Source organism: Crinia signifera, chromosome 9 (assembly GCF_055691185.1).
Source record: "Crinia signifera chromosome 9, ASM5569118v1, whole genome shotgun sequence".
NCBI lineage: Eukaryota > Metazoa > Chordata > Amphibia > Anura > Myobatrachidae > Crinia > Crinia signifera.
The window spans coordinates 26,645,877-26,668,748 of NC_139225.1; the positions used below are offsets into that span (position 1 = coordinate 26,645,877).

Genomic DNA, 22,872 nt, shown 5'->3' on the forward strand with positions numbered 1-22,872 from the left:
CCGCTGGTCGCAGGAGCATGCTCCTGCGACCAGCGACCATTAGGCAGTGCACACGGGAGCGCGCAGTTGTCGATTTATCGCCAGCTGCGCTCCAAATCACTGGCAATATGGTCGCTCAGCGACCATATTGCCAGCGATTTTACATGAAATTGCACCCGTGTGTACTTACCATATGAGACCGTGCCTAATATTCAGATATACTGCCGTCCATTCCTATCATAGCTCAGCACTGGCTTTTGTCCTGGTTTATGTAACGTATTGCAGGTATTATAGTGTCGGGATCTCCTATGAATCAGTCTTTTGTCACTGGGTCACATTCCAGGTAACTCCAGACGTGGGGCAACGCAGCCAGACAATCCCCAATTTGTTACCTGGCACAGGTACTGCTTTGTCCTGTTACGGTGGATTGTAATAAGTCAAATCTACATCAGCAATCCACGTGTTGGGATTATTTTCAGCGCGTCTCAGCCAGCACCACCATCCCGTACCCAGCTGTAATGGTTCCTTGCGTCTTACTCTCATATTGCTGCCAGTGGGTGCCTCGTTGCAAGGCACTTAGGGCATTAGCGCACAGTGTACAACATAAATCCTCCCCTCGTATAGATTACAATATGCATAGTACAGTTATACCTCTTTCACATCGCACCTAATTACCAGGTTCATGCTGGTTTCTTGCCTGTTCGACCCGGTAATTGGTGCGATGTGAAAGGGGTTACCGGGTCCTGCAAATAGGTAGCAACACGGCAATATGAACTGGTAAAAAGAAGGGTTCTTACCGGTTCGTTGCCGTGTTGCTTTGCGGTGTGAACGGGTTAATCAGGTGGAGCAACCCATTTCCCGTTCACACCAATGGAGGAGGCAGTGCTTGGAGCAGCACTAGCTCTAAGTGGTGCTTCCGATGGCGCTCCACCCTGGATGATGTCAGCGGACCGCTGGTTCCCTGAGGAGGTCTGAACAGACCAAAATTCAAGGTCGCACCGGGACTGAACCGTTTCAAACTCCCGGTGCGACACTGCATTTTGTGATCTGAAAGGGGTATTAATGTGACGAGGAGGCTCCTAGTGGTCATAATGGGTATTGCATTTTTTTTGCACCTTATAGGAATTACTTCAGAAGAACCCTGTCATCTTCCTAAAATATAAATGTGCTAATGTTGTAAAGAGACACAGGGATACCAGAGCCTGTAATTTAGGATTCTCATGTTCTCCCAGCATGCATTGCCTGACCTGGTCTCTATACTAGTTGATGCTACTTGGCCGGAGCATTGAATGGAGATTAGGGTTTAATACTCGCTGGAGAGCCAGCGCTGATACAATCTGATGTATAAATCATTCCCGGATCTGGCGGAACATTTATATTGTACTCTGATATTTTTTGGCTGATCCTAGCTGCTTTCGTAGATTGAAACATTAGACAAACTCCTGGCTAATATTAAATGTATATATCACCAGTTTTATTTCAGAGACGCTACCAAAATCAGCTTTGTCTTCCAGGTCAGTCTGCGCCACCTACGGCGTTAGTCTTTTGGCAGGTGAAGGTGCCATATTGCGGTGCACCCAACTATTATTGAGTTGTGAATATTAGTTTGGGGGCGGTATGCCGGGTCGACATCAGAATCCCAACTGCCGGTACTCAGACATGGGGGGGGGGGGGGGTGGTAGAGTGCAAAGAAGCCCCTTGCATGGTCACTATGCTTGCCACAGGTTATATTCTCCCTCTATGGGGGTCGTGGACCCCACGAGGGAGAATAGTCCCTGTCCCTCAGGATCCCGGCATTTAGCAGTTGGGATTCCGATGTCGGTGTAGTGACCATCGGAACCCCAACTGTTGGGAGGTCATCCGGCACCCATTAGGTTAGCTAAGTGTTACTAAGTCTTAAGCCTCATGACCCCAAATGACTTACGTTTCAGAGGTCACCCAGCTGATGTACAGGTGTTCTCATTACTGACTGACACATTTTAAAAGATCCACAGGTGGAGGTAATTATATCAATTCTGTGAGGAGACCTGGAAAACATGAACTGTTTGGGGTCCATAGAGGATACATATACTGCCTCCTGTATTGAAGATGTATTACGAGAACCTATGGATTAGTCCATAGTATTTTTGGGGCCGATTCTAAGTTCCACGCAGTTTATTTGGCGGTCACCCATCTGCGAGGTGGGATATGGTCATTAGGTCTACAACAACTAGGTCGACAAGCATTGTGTCGACACCACTAGGTCGACATGGATCTAGGTCGACATGACATTAGGTCGACACAAGTATTATGTCAACATGGGCTAGGTCGACAGTCAAAAGGTCGCATGGGGTTTTTCACTGTTTTTTTGAGCCGACGTGCCGGTGGTATTTCATGCCCTACCATCCACTAGGGCGTGGTAGGAGAATAAAATAGTGTGCCGAGCGCTGCGGTGCACTTCAAACTGTGTACATGTCGACTGTGTCGACATTCGAGCAAAAAATAACAGTGAAAAACCCTATGTCGACCTTTTGACTTGACCTAGCCCATGTCGACCTAATGTCATGTCGACCTAGACCCATGTCGACCTTGCTGCATGTCGACCTAGTGGTGTTGACCCAATGCTTGTCAACCTAGTTGTAGTCAACCCAACGATCCCAACCTTGCGAGGTTATGCACCCACATTTCTCCCATAACGCCAACTGATATTGGATTTAACGCACACGCGCGCACACACACACACACACACACACACACACACTCTGTGTTTGGTGTACATACTATGACAGAATAGACCTTGCTGATATATTTATACATATATAACGTCTCTCTGGACAACGAGGGCGTGTGAAACTGTTCCCGGCCACATGTGGGAGGGTGAGAGGTTCTCGCTGACCTATAAGGTCTTCCATGTTACTGACAGAAATATGAAAAATTATTTGGGAGGGATGTGTGTGGTCGGCACGGATGTCAGATGTTCCGCTGATTAACGAGCACGTCGCAGCGCCATTCCCTCATCTGATTCCCTATTAGCACTGCTGACACCGGAGAAAGTGAGTTCATTGCTAGAAACTACTGTTAGCATAACCACCATCACCAATCACACATTTATCGGAAAATAATGGGGTCGTGGGTGAGTCAACTGCTCAGTGAGGGCGTGTCGACACTACAGCCGGCAATGATGCTGAGAACGCAGCAGGAGCAGCATGTATTGATGGTCGTCCATCTGCGACTATGCACACGCTTTTACAGACTCCTTCGCTTGTGTACATCTTGTGCAATGACTGAGGCAGCACGCTGCCAGTGCCAGTGCACGCTGTAATATCAATTGGTGTATCCTCCTTCTATAGAACAAGGGGCGCATAGGCTCGAGTGTATTTAAGAGCCTGTGAATTTGTGATTGTTAAATAAAGCTATTGAAAGATAGGATAAGGTCAAAGGAAATCTCAGGTGAGTGGCAGGTGGTTCTGCCAATCAGGTAGCATAGTGGCGGCAGCTTAGAGAGGTGTAAATATAGGCAAGTGGATAGGAAGGACTTCCTCTTTGAGTCTGGATTCCCACCCTCCCTTCCCTTTCTCTGTGCTACCTGGCTTACGTGCCTTTCACCAAATTTGATAGCTTTAGCTATAAATCGGCGAGAAGGCGCTCTCGACCAGCACTCAAGTGGGGTGTCAGGTGGTCTCTGTGCAGTATGCCGCCCCCCCCCCTGCCAGGATGGCGGGCGAGTCCCGACTCAGCGCGGTGGGGCATTGGACACTTCCTGGAAGTGTCCTTGTCAGGCCATAGGAGGGGTATGACATGTCCGTCACAGCGCAGGCTGTACCCACAATGGAGAGATGTTAGCGGTTTGGGGCGCCCTGGGCGCTGCCATGAGTAACATCCACGGGGGGTGCTGGTCTCAAGTGCTTTTCTTTGCCATTCCTTAACAAATGGGGTCATATCAGTTACAATAAATATTCCATGACCTTTAAACTTACGCTGTTGGTGTCCGTGTCTTATTTTTAGTATGAGGTGTTTGTGTGAGTTATTTCTAGGCTCAGAGTTAAGTAAAGGTATAGGCCAAGCAGCATAATTCACTAGGCGCCTTATAAGTCACCATCGGTGACACCAGCGGAAAGTGCAGATTCTGCGTCTGACCACCGCCTCTTATGCCTGAGGCTTTGCGTCTGGGAACTCGGCCGTTTGTACTGACACAGCCACGACACGCCCACTGAAGGGACTATTTTTGTGCACACTATGACCTTCTGCAAAGTCACCGCCCATTACTTTTCCGATTGCTTCCTGATCACATCAGCACCTCTGTGTGTACACTCGGCATACGTTACATCTGCCCCGCCTGCAGTACTGCATGATTTCGCCCGTTCGTGTGCTTTTTTACTTTGCTAACAAAGCTGAGTACCCTAGTGCGCATTTTCAGAATAATCTCTTGCTCTGGGTATAGCGCTGGTGCTAATGCGCACTGATAGTGATGTCGATTTTCACAAGTTCATGGATCCTACCAAACTCAGGGCCTTATTTTGGTTCATTCTTTCTGACAAAATCCTTCTTAGATGGACAAAACCATGTGCACTACAGGGGGGGCAGATGTAACATGTGCAGAGAGAATTAGATTTGGGTGAGTAATTTTGTTTCTGTGCAGGGAAAATACTGACTGGTTTATTTTTACACTGCAATATAGATCTCACTTTGAAGTAAAACCCCACCCAAATCTAATTCTCTCTGCACAAGTAACACCTGCCCCACCTACAGTGCACATGGTTTTGCCCATCTAAGAAGGATTTTGTCAGAAAGAATGAACCAAAATAAGGCCCTCAGAGAGGCGCAGATACACGTTTACCTTTGAGCGTGCGATTCAGATGATTCTGAATCAGCCCCACGGAAAGGACAGTCAGGAATGACTGGTAGACAAGGCCACACTTACTTTGAGTAAGGTCATAAATGCTGGACTCTGATAGGCTGGGGGCTGCAGGTTGCTATCTTCCTTTTGGCCTACTATTACCACGCAGCCAATCAGAAATGACTGTTGCTCATTGAACAGTTGGGAGAAGTCTAAAGGTGCCCATACACTGCTACGATGTCTCGCAGCAGTGTTCGGATAACCGATACCCTGCAAGCCGCCGGGAAGGACCCATGCGATCTGTTGTGATGGATCGCATGCATCCCTGCTTCCCGCCCGCCCCAGAACGGGTGGTCGAACGGCCAGCCAGTCCGACCACCTAGTTGGGTCCGATGTGCACGGGACCGCGCATCGGACCCGACTGCATGTCAGGGAGAGGCCATTTGGTCCGATTTAATGGGCCGATTGGTCGCAATCGGACCAAATCACCTCAGTGTATGGGCACCTTTAGAGTTTTCAGGGGATCATTACATAGAAACATAGAATTTGATGGCAGATAAGAACCATTTGGCCCATCTAGTCTTCCCCTTTTTTATCCTTCAGGTAATCTTAACCCTTTTTGATCCTTATTTCTTTGTAAGGATATTCATATGCCTATCCCAAGCATGTTTAAATTGTTCTACTGTCGTAGCCTCTACCACCTCTGATGGGAGGCTATTCCACTTATCCACTACCCTTTCTGTGAAGTAATTTTTTTCTAACATTTCCCCTGAATTTACCTCCCTCCAGTTTCAGTGCATGTCCTCGTGTTCTATTACTTCTTTTCCTTTGAAGAAAATGTCCCTCCTGTACTATGTTAAAACCCTTGATATAGATTTCTATCATGTCCCCCTTTCCCTTCTCTGCTCCAAACTATACATGTTAAGATCTTTTAGTCTATCCAGGTAAATGTTGTGATGTAGGCCATGCACCATTTTAGTTGCCCTTCTTTGTACAGTCTCTAATGTATTTATATCCTTCTGAAGATATGGTCTCCAGAACTGGACACAGTATTCTAGATGAGGTCGTACCAATGACCTATAAAGTGGCATTATTACTTCTTTTTTTTCTGCTACTGATTCCTCTCCCTATGCGACCAAGCACCTGACTAGCCTTCCTCATTGCTTTGCTACATTGCTTTCCTGCCTTTAAGTCACTTGAAATAGTGACTCCTAGATCCCTTTCCTCCTCAGCAGTTTCCATTATAGTACCCTTGATACTATAGTGAGCTTTTTGGGTTTTTGAGTCCCAAGTGCATAATTTTCCATTTTTTAGCATTAAACTGTAGTTTCCGTGCTCTTGACCAATTCTCAAGTTTACCTAGATCATCAGTCATTTGATTTATCCCTCCTGGTGTGTCTACTCTGTAGCATATCTTTGTGTCATCTGCCAAAAGGCATACTTTCCCTTCAATACCATTTGCAATGTCACTAACAAAGATATTAAAGAGCACTGGTCCAAGTACAGATCCCTGGGGTACTCCACTGGTAACATGTCCCTCCATAGAATGCACTCCATTTGCTACAACTGTCTGTTTCCTATCCTGCAACCAGGTTCTTATCCATTTAATTGTTTTATAATCCAATACCACACTTTCAAGTTTACTTAGCAGCCTGCAATGTGGGACAATGTCAAATAAAATGCCTTACTAAAGTCTATATATGCCACATATACAGCCCCCCCTTCATCTAGTATTTTGGTCACAGTCAAAAAAGTCAATAAGCTTTGTTTGGCATGATCTCTTTGTAGTAAAACCATGCTGATTTGGATCCTGTAAGTTGTTTAATTTTAGATATTCCACTATTCTTTATTTTAATAGTGTTTCCATTAATTTCCCTACTACTGATGTAAGGCTCACTGGTCTGTAGTTACTTGTAGTTTTTTTGTTTCTTCTTTGCTTCCCCTTTTGTGCAGTGGAACTACATTTGCTCGTTTCCAGTCCTCTGGAACTGCACCTGTATCTAGTGACTGGTTGAATAAATCTGTTAATGGAGCTACCAACACATCTTTTAGTTCTTTTAGTATCCTTGGATGCTAGATCCTTGATTGATTTATCCACTTTCAGTCTTGAGAGTTCTGTTAGGACTTTCTCCTTATTAAATGTACTTCCATCTACATTATTTTTATGAATGTCCTTGCAACTTCTCTTCTCCTTCTATAGTGAATATGGAGCAAAAATAATTATTTAGATGTTCTGCAATTGCCTTGTCTCCCTCCACCAAATTCTCTGTGTGTCTGTCCGAAGTCTTATTATTCCTCATTGGAGTAATGTAAGGCGGACGTGACTGATGTGCAAACACCTGCAGTTATATAGGGGTTAACGAGGAACAGACAGTTTTGCCTCATATATCATGTCACACCTATTTATCCCTGAGTGATACATTTGCATTGGAGATATCACCAAGTCGTTCCTCATCTCTCCTCTCTGGGCTGCAGAACATGTGGCCGCCATGTGTACGCGGACATCTCTCAGAGAGCACATTACATGCTGCTGTGTTCTCATTAACGTACGTTCTAATACCCAGGATATAATGTACACAAGGCATAAGGGCGGTCCCGTCACCTGCACTTTGATCCTGTGTTTTCCTGCGACAGCGCGGTGTCTGTTGTTTTATGTCAGAGCAGATTGCCGCTATTAGCTTTATATTGTTAGTGGGATGGTTTTAACGATTGTTATAAAAAATGTGATTAAAGGGCGGCTGCGCTTGGCAGCGGAACACAGGAAAGATGAAGGCGCTATCTGGGGAGCGACCTCTGGTCACTAATGTCATTTGGAGGCCATATGATGGGATCGGGACTGCAGATAGAGAGATGCAGGTTATTACAATGGGCTCCAACCCTCCAAAAATTATGCCTTCATAATACAGGTATATAAGGGTTTGCCAGCCGCATGTGCATACCCCAGGAGGGAATGGCTTCAGGGGAGCAGCTGTTCGGCGGAGCTGTGTTCAGGTGCTCACTGAGAAGCGGTCGTTCGACCTGAACTAGGCCCTCTGCGCGCAGTGTCGCACCAAGGGGCTGATGCAGGTTTGGCAGCATAAATTGTTACCCATGGACATTACACATAAACAGAGCGGTACGTGTATATGCACACCTCCACATTGGCACCAGGTGAGCCTGGTTTATGCCCAGTCATCAGAACCAGAGTGGCCCGGACACCAGAATGCCAGACCCGGACCAGTTCCCCGTAGCAACCTCTAAGGGGTATATTTACTAAGAATCAAGATGGGATGCCACTGGCAGGGAAGTCCAGCAACAGAGCATTTTGTACCTAATGGAATGGGTCATGTTTGAGGGTATTGATGTTGCCCATAGCAACCAATCAGACATTATATTCTCTTCCTCCCAGTCTCCCTGCTGGCATCTGTCACATACTCTCCTGGACGGGATACCTCACGGGATGGGAAAGTATGGGGATGTGTACCAAAATCTCAGGGGTATATTTACTAAGGTGTGCGATTTTAGTGCTGGAGATGTTGTCCCTAGCAACCAATCAGAGTCTACTTATTGATCTAGCACTTTTCTAGACGATAATAGCTAAAAATCTGATTGGTTGCTATGAGCAACATCTCCACTTCTAAAAACCTTAGTAAATGTACCTCTCAGTAGCAGAGGTTGCTGCAGGAATCCGATCCAGCGTTCCCGGGTCTATTCTGTTCCTGTATTTACCCAATCACCTATCCTCCATGTTAGCACCCAGTGTTACCTCACAAAGCCCAGCTGAACCAGTGCACCAATCGCAGTGCTGTACGGCAGTCTGATCCCGCTGCCCCATAGGCAGGGGCTGGCTGGCAACTTTTAGCCTGGGGGGCAAGTCCAGAGCACTGGCCCATAAGTAACAGAACATCATTAAATGGAATATTTTCATTGAAAATATATATATGAATAAAAACAAGATTAGGAATATTCAACCTCAGCGACCAAACCATATTCACAGAACACATGAAGATTTTGGACAAAGGCCTCAAATTCACACCGACTAACAAATTAAACAAATTCCAAACATATCTGGATCTACACAATTTTGCACGAAAACTATCTTTAAAGAAATTCTTCGCCAATTCCACACCAATAGAATCAAGAACACACAATGAACAGCAGCAACACACGAACCTCAAACCACCATCCACCTTCTACCCCAGCCACATAAACGGACCACAGATCAATGCATTCATAAAGATGGTAGAAAAAGACATCGAGAAACTCAGACCAGAGACGAACAAACGCACCAACAACTACGAGAACTACAAGATCTAAAGGGAATAATAATTAAACCAGCAGACAAAGGGGGAGGCACAGTAATCCTAAACAAGACAGACTATCTAAAAGAAGCACACAAAATCCTGAACGATGAAAAAAACTTACATTAAACTAGAACGCGATCCAACCAACAACTATAAAACACAACTGGACACACACCTCACAAAAGGAATCAACAAAGGAATACTCAATCACAATGAATTCAAGTACATAAAGAACAACCACCCAATCATCCCCGTATTCTACTACCTACCAAAAATCCACAAGGACAAAGACAACCCACCAGGAAGGCCCATCATTTCAGGCATCGGATCACTTACATCTAACCTGTCAGAATACATCAACACAGTACTACAGGGGTGGCCAAACCTGTCCTCAAGATCTACCAACGGTGCATGTTTTCCAGGCAACCTGTGGATCTATAGCAGGAATGAATGCAGCATGTTTTAAAATGTGACAGTTAGTAATGACTACAGCTGTGCACCAGCTAGGTAACCTGGAAAACGTGGACCGTTGGTAGATCTCGAGGACCGGTTTGGCCACCCCTGCAGTACTACAACCATACATCCAAAAACAACCATCCTATCTCAGAGACACGACCGACACTCTCAATAAACTACAAAATATCACTTGAGAAAATGACTACTGGCTAGTCACCTTAGACGTGACCTCACTGTATACAGTAATCGACCACGAACAAGGCATATCAAGCATACAATACCATTTGGAAAAAGACACCGACAGCACCACCCCCGAACACTGCAAATTCATCCTAGAAAGCATAAGATTCATCCTACAACACAATTATGTCTGGTTCGAAAACCAGTTCTATAAACAGACCACTGGGACAGCGATGGGCACGAAATTCGTGCCAAGTTACGCAAATCTATTTATGAGTTGGTGGGAGGACAACTACATATGGACAAACAACAACTACAGGGAGAATATAGCACTATGGACAAGATATATAGATGACGTCCTTTTCATCTGGAAGGGCACAGAAACCAAAGTACAAGAATTCCTACAGTACATAAACAACAACAAGAACAACCTCAAATTCACATCGGACTACAGCAAACAACAGGTGAATTTCCTAGACCTACAAATCTTCATTGACAACCAAGAAATTCACACAAAGACATATAGAAAAACAGTAGACGTCAACAGCTTCATCACAACAACCAGCGGACACCACCCACAATGGCTCAAAGCAATACCAAAAAGCCAATATCTGAGACTACGCCGCAACTGCTCACGCAAAACAGAAAAAGAAAGCAAAGAACTCACCACACAATTCAAAGAGAAAAAATACATGGACGAACAACTAAGAACAGCATATGAAGAAATAGAAGCTACAGAAAGGAACAACCTCTTACAATTCAAAAAAACAAAGGAAAAGCACAACCACCAACAGAAGCACTCTTCATATCAAACTACTCCAAGCAAGCCACCAACATACAGAAAATACTACAGAAACACTGGCCACTACTACAACAGGACGAACAGCTGACTGAACACATCCCACAAAACCACAAATCATATTCAGAAAGGCGCCCAATTTAAAAGACAAGCTAGTTCATAACCACATCCCACCAAAGCAAACCTGCCAAACAACAATTACAAACACGACCCCGAACAGTGGATTCTACTACTGCAGAAAATGCACAGGATGCACAGAACAAAAAACCGCAGCACAAGACCCATTAAGAACTTCACCTCAACAACCACAGGAGCCACATACCCAATAAAATCCCAAATCACATGTGAAAGCAAAGGACTAATATACATCCTATAATGCCCATGCAAAAAATGTCGGACGGACAACAAGACCACTGAAGACACGAATAAACGAACACATCAGGAACATCAAAAAAGGCCTGGAAGACCATAACCTCTCCAAGCACTACAAAGACCATCACAACAATGACCCAAGCTCACTACACTTCATAGGAATCGAAAAAGTCAACCCGAATTGGAGAGGAGGCGACTACACACACCTAATAAACACCTCAGAACTTCGTTGGATGTATGAACTAAAAACTTTCAACCCGAGGGGTCTAAACTTGGACAATGAAGTCAAGTCAATAATAGGAAAACGCAAATAAAACCCATTTGAAATCAACACCAACCGTATAAACTCAACACAGATCACACTGCTGGAATCTCCAGAACCTCACACTCACACCCCCGCATCTCCCACATTACATAACACATTAACACAGCCCAATAACATACAATGCCACCACCACACGCTGAGCTGTACAAATTGTAGAAAGTATATGCACAATGCAAAAAAACTTTGCAAACCAACCTAACAACCCCGAACTGAGTACGGAATCAATGATTGACAGAACAGACCAACGAATAAGAGTTTGCCGACGCCCCCACAGCCGCCATCCACCAATCAGATGATGACACTGAACCCCAGAGTACCCGCCCATAGCTGACTTGAACCCAGCCACACAAACAGCTGTAAACTCCCAAGAAGAAGGCCAGAAGGCCGAAACGCGTTGGAGCACACACAGCTAACCCTAAAGAAGCACCCACCAAATTGGCAGCAACCAGAAGAGGCATCCCAGATACCCCCGGCATCACGGACATCCGCTCAACTGCACTGTGCAATCGCACCGGCACAGCAGAAGAACAACGCAGCGAGAAGCACAGGACAAGCAGCATACAGACCAGCCAGGAACCAAGACGCCCCCCAGACCGGTCCACAGTAAGCCCCACACGCCGAAGCTCAAGACAGATCCAGGGTAGGTGAGTACTGACGCCGCTACCTGACCCACCCGCAGGTGACACTGACCAACACCAGTCACCACTGCCCACTCACATTATTGTGCACCATTCCGCATATGTTTATATGTTATTTTATGTTATTTTATACCTGCACGTCATGTAACAAGTAACAAATACATTGTATTTACATTGTATGCACCTTGTATAACCCTGCACCCTGTTCAAATAAAACCTAATTTCCAACCACTCAGCAATCATCCATTCATTATCACACACGACCTGAGCAAAGCGCAGCACTCCCAAAAGTAAAACAATTTGCCAAACAATCCGGACCGGTCACCGGACAAGTGCAGCAGCTAGCACCGCACAAACAACCCCAGTGCGCAGGGCCCACCCCAAGAAAACCGCACTGTACCATAGTAGTACAGGAAGGCTGTGATACTGACCAATGCAGGCATATAGGAGAGTCTTTCAGTGGCGGATTCAGGGGGGGAAGGGGGCATATGGTCATGCAGGGCCGGCCCACCCGTTGAGCTGCCGCTCGTGGTAGCAGGAGAAAGCTGCCGCCGGGAAGAACTGAAACACTGGCTCAATCCGTGTGGCATTTTGTGAATTGTGGCTCATTCCATATGGCATCAACTACTATTTTGTTGCATAATGTGTAGAAGTGGTATATGGTGTGGTACACTGCACTCAATGACACGCCCCCTTTTGAGTGACCACACCCCCTTTTCCGGAGCGCATTTTATCCTGGATCCACCCCTGGAGTCTTTGTTGTCCTACTTTTATCAATAGCTAGTTAATTTTTTTATCCTTCTATTAAACCAAACTAACTTGTTTCACCACCAGATCTGTGAAAGGTCTGTTCTACACATACGGAAAAGATTCATCTAACCCTTCCCTAATATCGCAATAAAAAAAAAAAAAAAAACTGATATTTATATAAATAATAATAATAATAATAATATTATTATTTGGTACTTGTTTCCTAGCACGGCGCCCAATTTTTTCATCTTATGGCATCTTATGACATTGCATTGCATGCCACAAAGCCGCATACGATGCGATTTTTTATTGTATAAGCACCCTAATGGGTGCTAACAATGTTAAATGCACCCCCACGCCCCCCCATATCAACGTGAACCCGAAGCGTGGCGCGCGCAGCGCGCCCGTGAGGGGTGGTGGTACGCGTCCTCCGACCTTTTCATACCCCCACTATCCACGTCGGCGTGGAGTTGATTTTATATAGTGTGGCGAGCGCAGGGAGCCACCGTGCCCGAATCGTGGCGAGCGCGCCCCGCGAGGGGATGCGTATTACTTTTTTTTTTTTTTTTTTTGCCATAAGAAAAAATATAGATTTTATTGAGTAAATATAAAATTATTTTTTAATAATCTTAATATAAATCTCTATATTGCAGTTGAAACTAGACCGCGAAAAGTACGCCAACCAGACATGTGGAATGTGCGGTGATTTCTTTTTTTTTTTTTAATAGCGTATATCTTTATTTCAGTTTTGACATTTAAAAACATAAAGACACAATTCTCACACCCTTTTACAAACACAATATAGGATTTATAAGTGACGCGTGCTTGGCCACCACGTTAACCGTATTCCATCATCTCACATTATCGAATGACCATTTCTTATCCTTCCGAATCGTGGGATGAAGGAATCCTCCTCGTTCATCATGCCCCCAACCCGAGTAATGTACATCTTTGTTACTCATAGATATCACACACTTACATCCTATAACCAAACACCCAACTACTTACCCGCCCCCACCCCCCCTACCCCCCCATCCCATCCCCCGCGAGATTGGTCGCCACTTCAGGTTGTCCGATCCTACAATTTGAACCACTTACAGTCATGTGATACGGCACACTTATTTCCCCTCACTAAAGAATTCTGAATTTAACCACCTCCCCCAAATTTTGTGAAAAGTCTTAATGCTTTTGCGCTTTGTGTACCCATACCTTTCGTGTCCCACGGTTTCATTTACTAAACTTATCCATTGTGTGATGCTCGGTGTGTCTGGTGCGAGCCATTTCCTAACGAGAAGTGTTTTATAAAGTGCAGTTACTCTTTCTATAAGTAGTGCCTCATATTTTGTGATCCCGGCTACCGGTATAATCCCCAGTAAGCCCACTTTACCGGTCACCTCAATCTTATCTAATCCAATTTTCCCCAATATATTATTTATTTCCCTCCACCCCCTTGAAATCTTCTCACATTCCCATAGCATGTGAATATATGTACCTATCTGGCTTCTGCATTTTGGGCATATAGGCTCCCTATTTATATCGAATCTATTTATTCTAACCGGGGTCAAGTACACTCTATTAATGATAAATGTTTGTATTTGCTGGTGTCTAATAGCTAGAGTTGCCCCCATTGGAGATCTAAGGGCTTTACCCCATTCCTGCTCTGTCATATGTCCAATATCTTGAGTCCATTTATCCCTGATTTTGTCTAATCCACCACAGACCCAATGATCACATAGGATTCTATAAATCCCGGATACTCCGACACTGGCGTTCCCTATCAATAGGTTCTTAATTGGTGATTCCTGGATACTAACATAGCTGGTACCATATATAGACTGGAGTCTGTGTCTCAGATGTAAATACCTGAAGAACATGCCATTACCCAGATTAAACTCGTATTTCAACTGATCAAAGGATTTCATCTTACCGTCCTTATACACTTGGGCCACAGTTTTTATTCCCAGGCTCCCCCACACGTTTTTTATTTCACGACTAGTTATATATTCCAGGTTCTGTCTAATTTTCCCATTACTAGCCCATATTGGCGTCTCGGGGTCAACGTCACCGTAGCCCAACATTCTATTTGCGTGTCCCCAAACCAACTTCGCTTGCTTGATTACAGCGCACTTTGCGTGCTGGTTCCCACTGTCTATTAATAGCTGCCTGGGCGTATAACCATGGTATGACTGGGAGACAAGTTGGTTAACATTCTCGGGGCATACCCCCCTAATCCACCCTTTTATCTGCCATATTTGTGAGGCTAAGTAATACAGTCTGAACGCAGGGAGGCCAAGGCCACCCTGGTTCCTAGGTCTCACCAGTGATTTTAAATTCATCTTTGGTCTCTTGTTACCCCAGATCAATGAGGACGTAATACTGTCTAAGATTTTAAATTTACGCAGGGGGATGTATGTTGGAGATTGGCGGACAACATAAAGAACCCTAGGCAACACCACCAATTTAATCAAGTTCACTCGCCCAGTGACGGTAAGTGGTAACTTCACCCATGTTTTGATCTTACTCATATACCACACTATCAAAGGGTCGATATTTAATTCAACATAGTCTTCTGGGCGATTTGATATCTGTACCCCCAGGTACCTCATGTTGTCCACCCATCGCAACACATCTCCAGTCCTAGGGGTTTCAGCACATTTCCCTGCCACCGGCATAATGTTTGACTTGGCCCAATTTATCTTAACCCCGGCAACGCCCCCAAACCTCTCAATTAGTCCCAAAGCTCTCGGAACCCCCTCTTTACAGTTAGCCAGGAATATCATCATGTCGTCGGCATAGGAGGATACCAATTGACTACCACTTATTCCCCCCAGTTTGGCGTCCTGTCTGAGAGCGATGGCCAGGGGTTCAATTGCCAAATTAAAGAGGGACGGAGACAGAGGGCACCCCTGTCTTGTCCCCCGCTCCAAACCGAATGCATCCGTGATGAATCCGTTAACCTGGACTCTAGCACATGGTGTCTGATACATCAGCTGGATCCATCCAACAAATGCTGGACCAAATCCATAACTGTGTAATAGCTCCCAGAGGTAGTCCCATTCGACGCAGTCATACGCTTTTGCTGCGTCCAATGAGACCACCCCCGCCGTATTCCCCTCATCCTGGCTAATCTGGGTATTGACATAAAATCTTCTGATGTTCACAGCAGTGCACATGTTCTTGCGGAACCCTGTTTGGTCCTCATGAACCAGTATATTATTTACACTATCCAACCTGCTTGCCAATACCCGGGCTAGAATTTTTACGTCCGAATTAAGCAGCGAGATTGGTCGATACGATTCTGGCATAGTTGGATCCTTTCCTTCTTTCAGAATTAGTGTAATTATGGCCTCTCTCATAGAGGACGGTAACCTACCCAGAGCCAAACTCTCATTGAATAATTTGGTCAACCTGGTCAGTATCGGAGTATCGAGGGATCCATAAATCTCCATCGGGAGGCCGTCTGTACCGGGTGCCTTACCCTTCTTTAATGATCTTATCGCCCCCCTAACTTCCTCTAGCCTGATTGGTTCATCTAGCTGTTGGCATTGTTCTTGACTTAATCTGGGTAACTTTATTCCTGACAGGAACTTTCGAGCCGCTGCCCCCCCTCCTATCGTAGACTTGGCATACAGTTGTTTGTAATATTGTATGAAAACGTTTGCTATATCAGGGGTATTCGTCTTCACCACTCCGCAGCTATCAACCATTTTCAGTATCCGTTGCGGTGGTCTGTCCCCCCTGGCCAGAAAGGCCAAGTAACTGCCAGGTCTATCATGTGTCATGTATCTACCGTGTGCCCTAAAGTTCTCCTGTTGGACTACACGTTTCTGTTCAGCGTCCAACTTGGCCTGTTGTACTCTAACCCATTCTTCCCTAGCATGATGTGTACGTTCAATTAAATATCTACTTTCGGCCTTTTTAACGTTGGCATCCAATGTTCTATCTTCATCCCTCGTGCACCTCTTAATAAATGCTATTTTTTTTATTAGAAGGCCTCTGACGATTGCTTTCCCCGCATCCCAGACAATATCAGGTGTTGCGGACCCCTCATTCAGGTCTAGCACCCTACCCCCTTCTCCCACTACCTCATTTGCAAAATCCATCTGTTCTAACCAGTTCGGGTGGCATTTCCACACCCTATGTCCACCGTCCAAGGCCTGTTTTAATTCCACCACAATCGGGGAGTGATCGGAGATACCCTGTGTACCATACTGAATGTTTTCTACCAGGCTCATCATTCCTTCATCCACCATAGCTACATCAATCCTTGAGAATGAATGATGAGTCTGCGAAAAACATGAGTAGACCAACTCGTTTGGATGCCTTTCACGCCACCAATCCCGCCACCCAATGTCGCTAAAGAACCTGTCCACCCCTCTATTTCCACCCCTCGACAACCCGTTCTTATTCCATCTATCCAAAGTTGGATTTAATACATTATTTATATCACCAATAAGGAGGACCGCAGTAGCTTCTGACTTTGCCACAAATTCTGTGGCTTTTACCAAGACCTCATATTGAAAGGGTGGTGGTATATAGACCGCCAGTAGGCACATATAGATATTGTGTATCCGGCACTGTAAAAATATATATCTACCAGCGTCATCCACTTCACGACTTATACATTCAAATGGGACTGTTCTATGAATCAGGACTGCCAGGCCTCTAGAGTTGTTTGAATAATTCGTGTGGAACATATGCCCAACCCATGCCTTCTTCAGGGACCAGTTCTTTTCTCCCCTTAAGTGCATCTCAGCCAAGCATACTATTCCTGGACCATATTTCTTAATGTGACTCATTACCAATGACCTTTTGAATCTATCGTTTAACCCCCTAGTATTCCAATACATAATATTCACCATCTATGTGTTAAAAAGTGTCATTTCTACTGCTGCAATCCCACAGTTGCCGTTCCACATTTCTTTCTTCGTTCCAATTCTCACCCCTGTGATAAAGTGCAGAACCCAATCTCGCCCCACCCCGTATACCTACCCCCTAAGGGCTGTTTCACACAGTACGGTTCCTGCCGCACGGTGAAATCCCGTACGGCCAGGGAGCCGTGCCGCACTCAGCAGTTGTGAATGGACACTATTGTGTCCATTCACACGGGACGGCCACGGCCCGGCCGCACGGCTGCAGCCGGATCCCCCCACTGGAAGGGACGGCTGCCGTGCTGTGGCCATCCCTGCCATTATAAAATTCTGAGTGCGGCGCGGCTCCCTGACCGTACGGGATTTCACCGTGCGGCAGGAACCGTACTGTGTGAAACAGCCCTAAAGGTACACCTTTCCCCTCCCGAGGCCCTCCCACCCCTCAGGCCAGAACATGTAGAACCACCATCTCACGCGGCTCCCCTATAACCCCGACCTTGCTACTCAGAGAAAATTAGGAGAAAAGAAAAAAAAAAAAAAAATAACACTTGGGAAATCAGCATACCCCGCTTCACCCACCACCCCTTGCTGCACATGTAACATTATTGAACATTTTGCAGAAGCCCTGCTAACATCAAATCTTAGACCTTTACTCTGCCCGTCCCACCTCTATTTACTGGTGGTGTCCATGTAGTACCAATCTAGGGCAGAAGCAACTGAATGTTTAATACTCGGTGCTATAGCAACACCTTAATGCTGTAACATCTACTGAGTCCTGCAGACCCTTCCAGCCAAACCTATAAAAGTCGGCCAACAGACCATGTCACTAAACCTGCCCGCAGGCCATCACTTTTTCTGCGTAATCTTCCTCAGAGTATCCATCCATGCCTCCACTTCCTCTGGCTTTGTGAAAAACCTAGACTGTCCATCCATCATTATTTTCAATTTAGCAGGGTACATCATTGAGTACTGTATGTTCTTATCTCTGAGCCGCCTCTTAATATTAATGAATCTCATCCTCTCCTGTTGGATAGCCTGAGCGTAATCCGGAAAGAACATGATGTTTGACCCATTAATAGTTATCTGTTTGCCATCTCTAGTTTTCCTTAAAATGGTGTCACGGTCTCGAAAATTCATCAGCCTCACTATAATTGTCCTGGGGGGTGCACCAGGGGGCAAGGGACGCATCGGAACTCTGTGCGCCCTTTCAATAACGAAGTGTGATGACAGCACCTCCCTACCCACTTGTGCAGGCAGCCATTCTTCTGCCCATCCCACTGGGTCGTCCCCCTCTGTTCTTTCTGGTACCCCCACAATCCTAATGTTGTTGCGGCATGAACGCCCTTCCAACTCCACTAATTTGTTTTGGACCTGTGAAACCGCATTAGTGAGGTTATTCACTTTCTCTACCAAGGGGTTTTGCTCATCTTCCAACCTTGATATCCTGTCCTCAGCCTCTGTCACTCTACTTTGCACACTCTGTACTGCTTGCCTTAGGAGCGCGATCTCAGCCTGGGTCTGTTCTATTTTTCCCCCAAGTCTGGCCTCACTGCCGGCAATTGCTTCCAACAGCTTCTGTACTGCGTCCTCCCCTCTTATGTCGCTGCTTACAGAGGGTGCTGACACTGATTTATTTGGGGACATGGACTCCCTAGAGTCAGAGCTGGCCGGCTTTGAGGGGCCCCCAGATGATTTCAAATATTTATCCATTTTTGCTGCGGCTGCGGTCTGCCCGGTCTTACCCATGTTGTCTCAACTACGTCACACTAATGGCAGGCCCCGATTACCAGTTAACTCAGGGAGCCTGTAACGGAAGGCACCCTCAACCACGGACTTATAGCAGGAAAGAATAAACCAGAGTCCACAACAGTTAATAGCTGTATTGCTGGGGCAACGTCCTTCCCCCCGACTTCTTAAGAACAGAGTTGTAGTCACTTTGAGTTACCTTGTTTAAGCCAACAGCTGGTCACTGATGTAGTGCTTATTCATACAATGGTTTTTTTTTTTTTTTTTTGATAGTCACAGTATCACTGTTGCAAAGAGAAATTTTGGGATACCCTCCTGAGAGCACAATCACTTCTCTCCACTTTTAGCACTTAATGCAATTGTTACTCACGGCCGGGATCCTCCTTACGATCTGCTTCGGCGGATCTAGGTTCAGACGCCACTCACCAGCTGAGGGGGGGGATCCCGCTTCTACCAGGGCAATGCAGTTGTTATTTGCATCTACCCTGGGAGCAGGTTCACAACCCACTATGCACGTGCCAGGGGAATTCACCGGCACTCAATCCACAGCCTGCGTCCTGCTCCCACGCTGACAACGCCAGCGTCAGCTTCCTCTCACAGGGGCTCCGGCCGCACACAGATGATGCACGTGAATTGGGTGCAACTGCTCAGCACGCCGCCGCAGCCAGTATCAGTGTGCTCGCATGTCTCCAGGGGGAGAATCTCTTCTGCCCGCGCTCAGGGTATGTCACCGGCGTACCTGCTTGCTCTCACCACGCGGCACGCTCTCTTGCAGGCTCCAAGGTCTCTGGTCAGTGCTTCTATCGATGCAAGGTACAGCATTAGCGGGGGGTTTAGCGGAGCAGCTCACAGCGGTCGGGCATTACAGGAGACGCCATGAGCTACCGCTCTACGTGACGCACGCCGTGGTCCCGCCTCCCATCTCCCCGCGGGATGCGTATTACTTTACACGTATTCCGCCTCCCCTCGCTGCTCTCGCCACACTATCTAAAATCAACTCCATGCCGACGTGGATAGTGGGGGGTATGAAAAGGTTGGAGGATACGTACCGCCGCCCCTCGTGGTTGGCGTTGATAGTGGGGGGGGGGCATTTAACATTGTAAGGACCCATTTGGGAGGTTGTACAATAAAAAATCGTATACCATCGCATTGTATGGGGGGGCCCGGGGGACTTAAGACAGGGGGGCCTCCTTGCACTTGTCATTACTGGCCGCAAACTGCATGGGGGAATATTACCCCAGGGGATATATATATATATATACATACACACACACACACACACATTCATACATACCACATGAAAAGCCTGTGTTTGTCCCTCTGCACCTTACTCTGTAGGAGACCTCACAGTCCCAGTGCTGCCTCTGATTAAAAACCCTCCCATGACTAGGCTGCTGCTGCTGTTATCCATGGGCCTGAGAAGCATGTAATGAGCTCCACCAATCAGAGCTCAGCACAAACGTCTCAGTCTCTGCCCTCTGGTGCAAAGTGTCATGGGACTTAGTCAACTCCCAGTAATGCACTGCACACTTGGCTCCCAATGCTCAGCACCATTCATTGGTAGATAGGTGAAGCTGCAGCACTACCCCACTGCCATGCACAAAACCTTTAGCTTAAATTTTTTTTTTATTATTATTATTATTTTTTTAAATACATGCCAACCACAGGGGGACCCTAGCTAGAGGGGGGCCCAGGGGCACTGACCCCTTGTGCCCCCATTATAATCTGGCCCTGGATGGGCGCCGTGCTAGGAAACAAGTACCTATTATTTATATAACGCTCCTTCTCCAATAGGAGACTCAAGGCACTTAACAGATATAATGAATGTATTACAGTACAGGAACAATGAAGTAAAGAAAGGTTTTTTATAAACTATACTTAAAGGAATTCTGGAAATGCTTGAGTAAATAGGAAAGTCTTGAGTATGTTTTTAAATGATTCCAGAGTGGGGGCCTCTCAAACTGTGCGGGGGAAAATGAGTTCCATGGAGTCTGAGCTGCATGGCTAAAAGCTTGACCCCCAGATGAATTATGGGAGATCCTAGGTACTGCTACAAGTCCTTCATCTGCAGATCCCAGTAATGGGGTGGAACAGTATGGAATCAGAAGCTGCTTCAGGTTCCTTGGGTAAATACATGACAACGAGCTGTAATTAGTTGATGGACACCGCAGCCCACATGATATACTACGCTGAGGATGATAGGGCCTCCGTTACATAGGTCAGACATACAACACGGCACAGGTCTGATACATGGCTGGAAATGCCAGTGACGGCGGGGAGCTGCACATGTTGGGTCACGGTGCCTGACCCCTGTAAACAAAGCTGGCGGTTGGGGACTGCATTAAGCGCTGCAGCAAATGTTTCACAGGAAAAGCAAGATATTGCTCCTATGTGACAAGCACAAAGTTCCATCTGTCTCCAGTTTGTGGAACACTAAACTGTAATATACAACGCCATCTTAATAGACAGAGAAAGTATTTTACATTTCACAGTAATCACTTTTAGTGTTTTAGAGAACATGTGTTAGAAACAGAACACAAATCTATCTATCTATCTACTACACATATACATATAGATACCCTCCAACTGTACCGTTTTAGCCGGTACAGTACCGCTTTTTAACGGACTGTACCGGCTAAAAATCAAATGTACCGATGTACCGATTTTCTTTGTCGGTAGCCGCTCCTCTGAGCCAGCAGGCGATGGCTACAGGCTGTAACGGATCATGGATGGCTGGACGCATATACGCAGATCCAGTGGGGATAATTGTGTCCCAGTGTGGCTTGTTCGGCGTCCCGGCAGCCAGCGCTTAAGCTCCGTCTGACGTCAGCACTCAGCACGCTTCCTGGGTACCTGACTGTCCCGCACGCTGCCTGCGCACCCGTCCAGCATGCTTCCTGCGCACCCGCCACCGGTGATCTGACTGGCGTCATGGCCGCTGGACTTGGATGGGGGTGCATTACAATTTTAAAATAAATGTTCATCCTCAGGTGGGGGCGTGGCCACGGATATATGAGGTGTTGCCACACCCCCTCTACATGTGGACACGCCCCTATATCTGTGACCACGCCCCCTGTACCGATTTCAATCGCTAAAATGTTGGAGGGTATGCATATATACACACAGTATAAGTAGTGTAACAGGTTCGCAGTTCAGTCAGGACACAGCAGGCAGCTTCTGGTATTTGGGCATGTATAATGGCATACATGCCACAACTCCACTTTACAGCAACATAAGGTTTAACAAACAAACAGTATTTGTCCAAGCAACGCTCCTTGCGCACGGTGCCTCAGTGCCTCCGGCCAATGGCAGTCCAAGTCCCTGGCGCTATCTCACTTGTCCCTGCTCACTGGCTCCTATCAAACATCAGCGCGATGTGCACCAAACTGAACAAGGTTTAAATCCCTTCTCCAGCAATCAGCCCAGTTCCCACCTGTGGCTGTGCAGGTCTGAACACATGGACTGGAGCCGTATGTTTGGGAGCCCACCCATCTATTCCCCCAAACACACATCAGAGACCCATTCCTGCAGTGAAGCGGGTTCTGTTATCTGACTGTAAAGCCCTCTCTCTGATGCTGGATGGCTACTTAACCCTTTAGGTAGTTGTGACCTAGGGAAAAACATCACTCTCTGGTGAAACTAACCCTGTTTTTCCAC

General features: G+C 46.3%; 1 protein-coding gene across 1 annotated transcript in view; it reads right to left on the bottom strand.

Moving 5' to 3' along the window:
- Positions 1 to 22,872, bottom strand: part of LOC146035271 (uncharacterized) — a 218,041-nt gene that overhangs the window by 148,428 nt on the left and 46,741 nt on the right. The window lies entirely within an intron of this gene.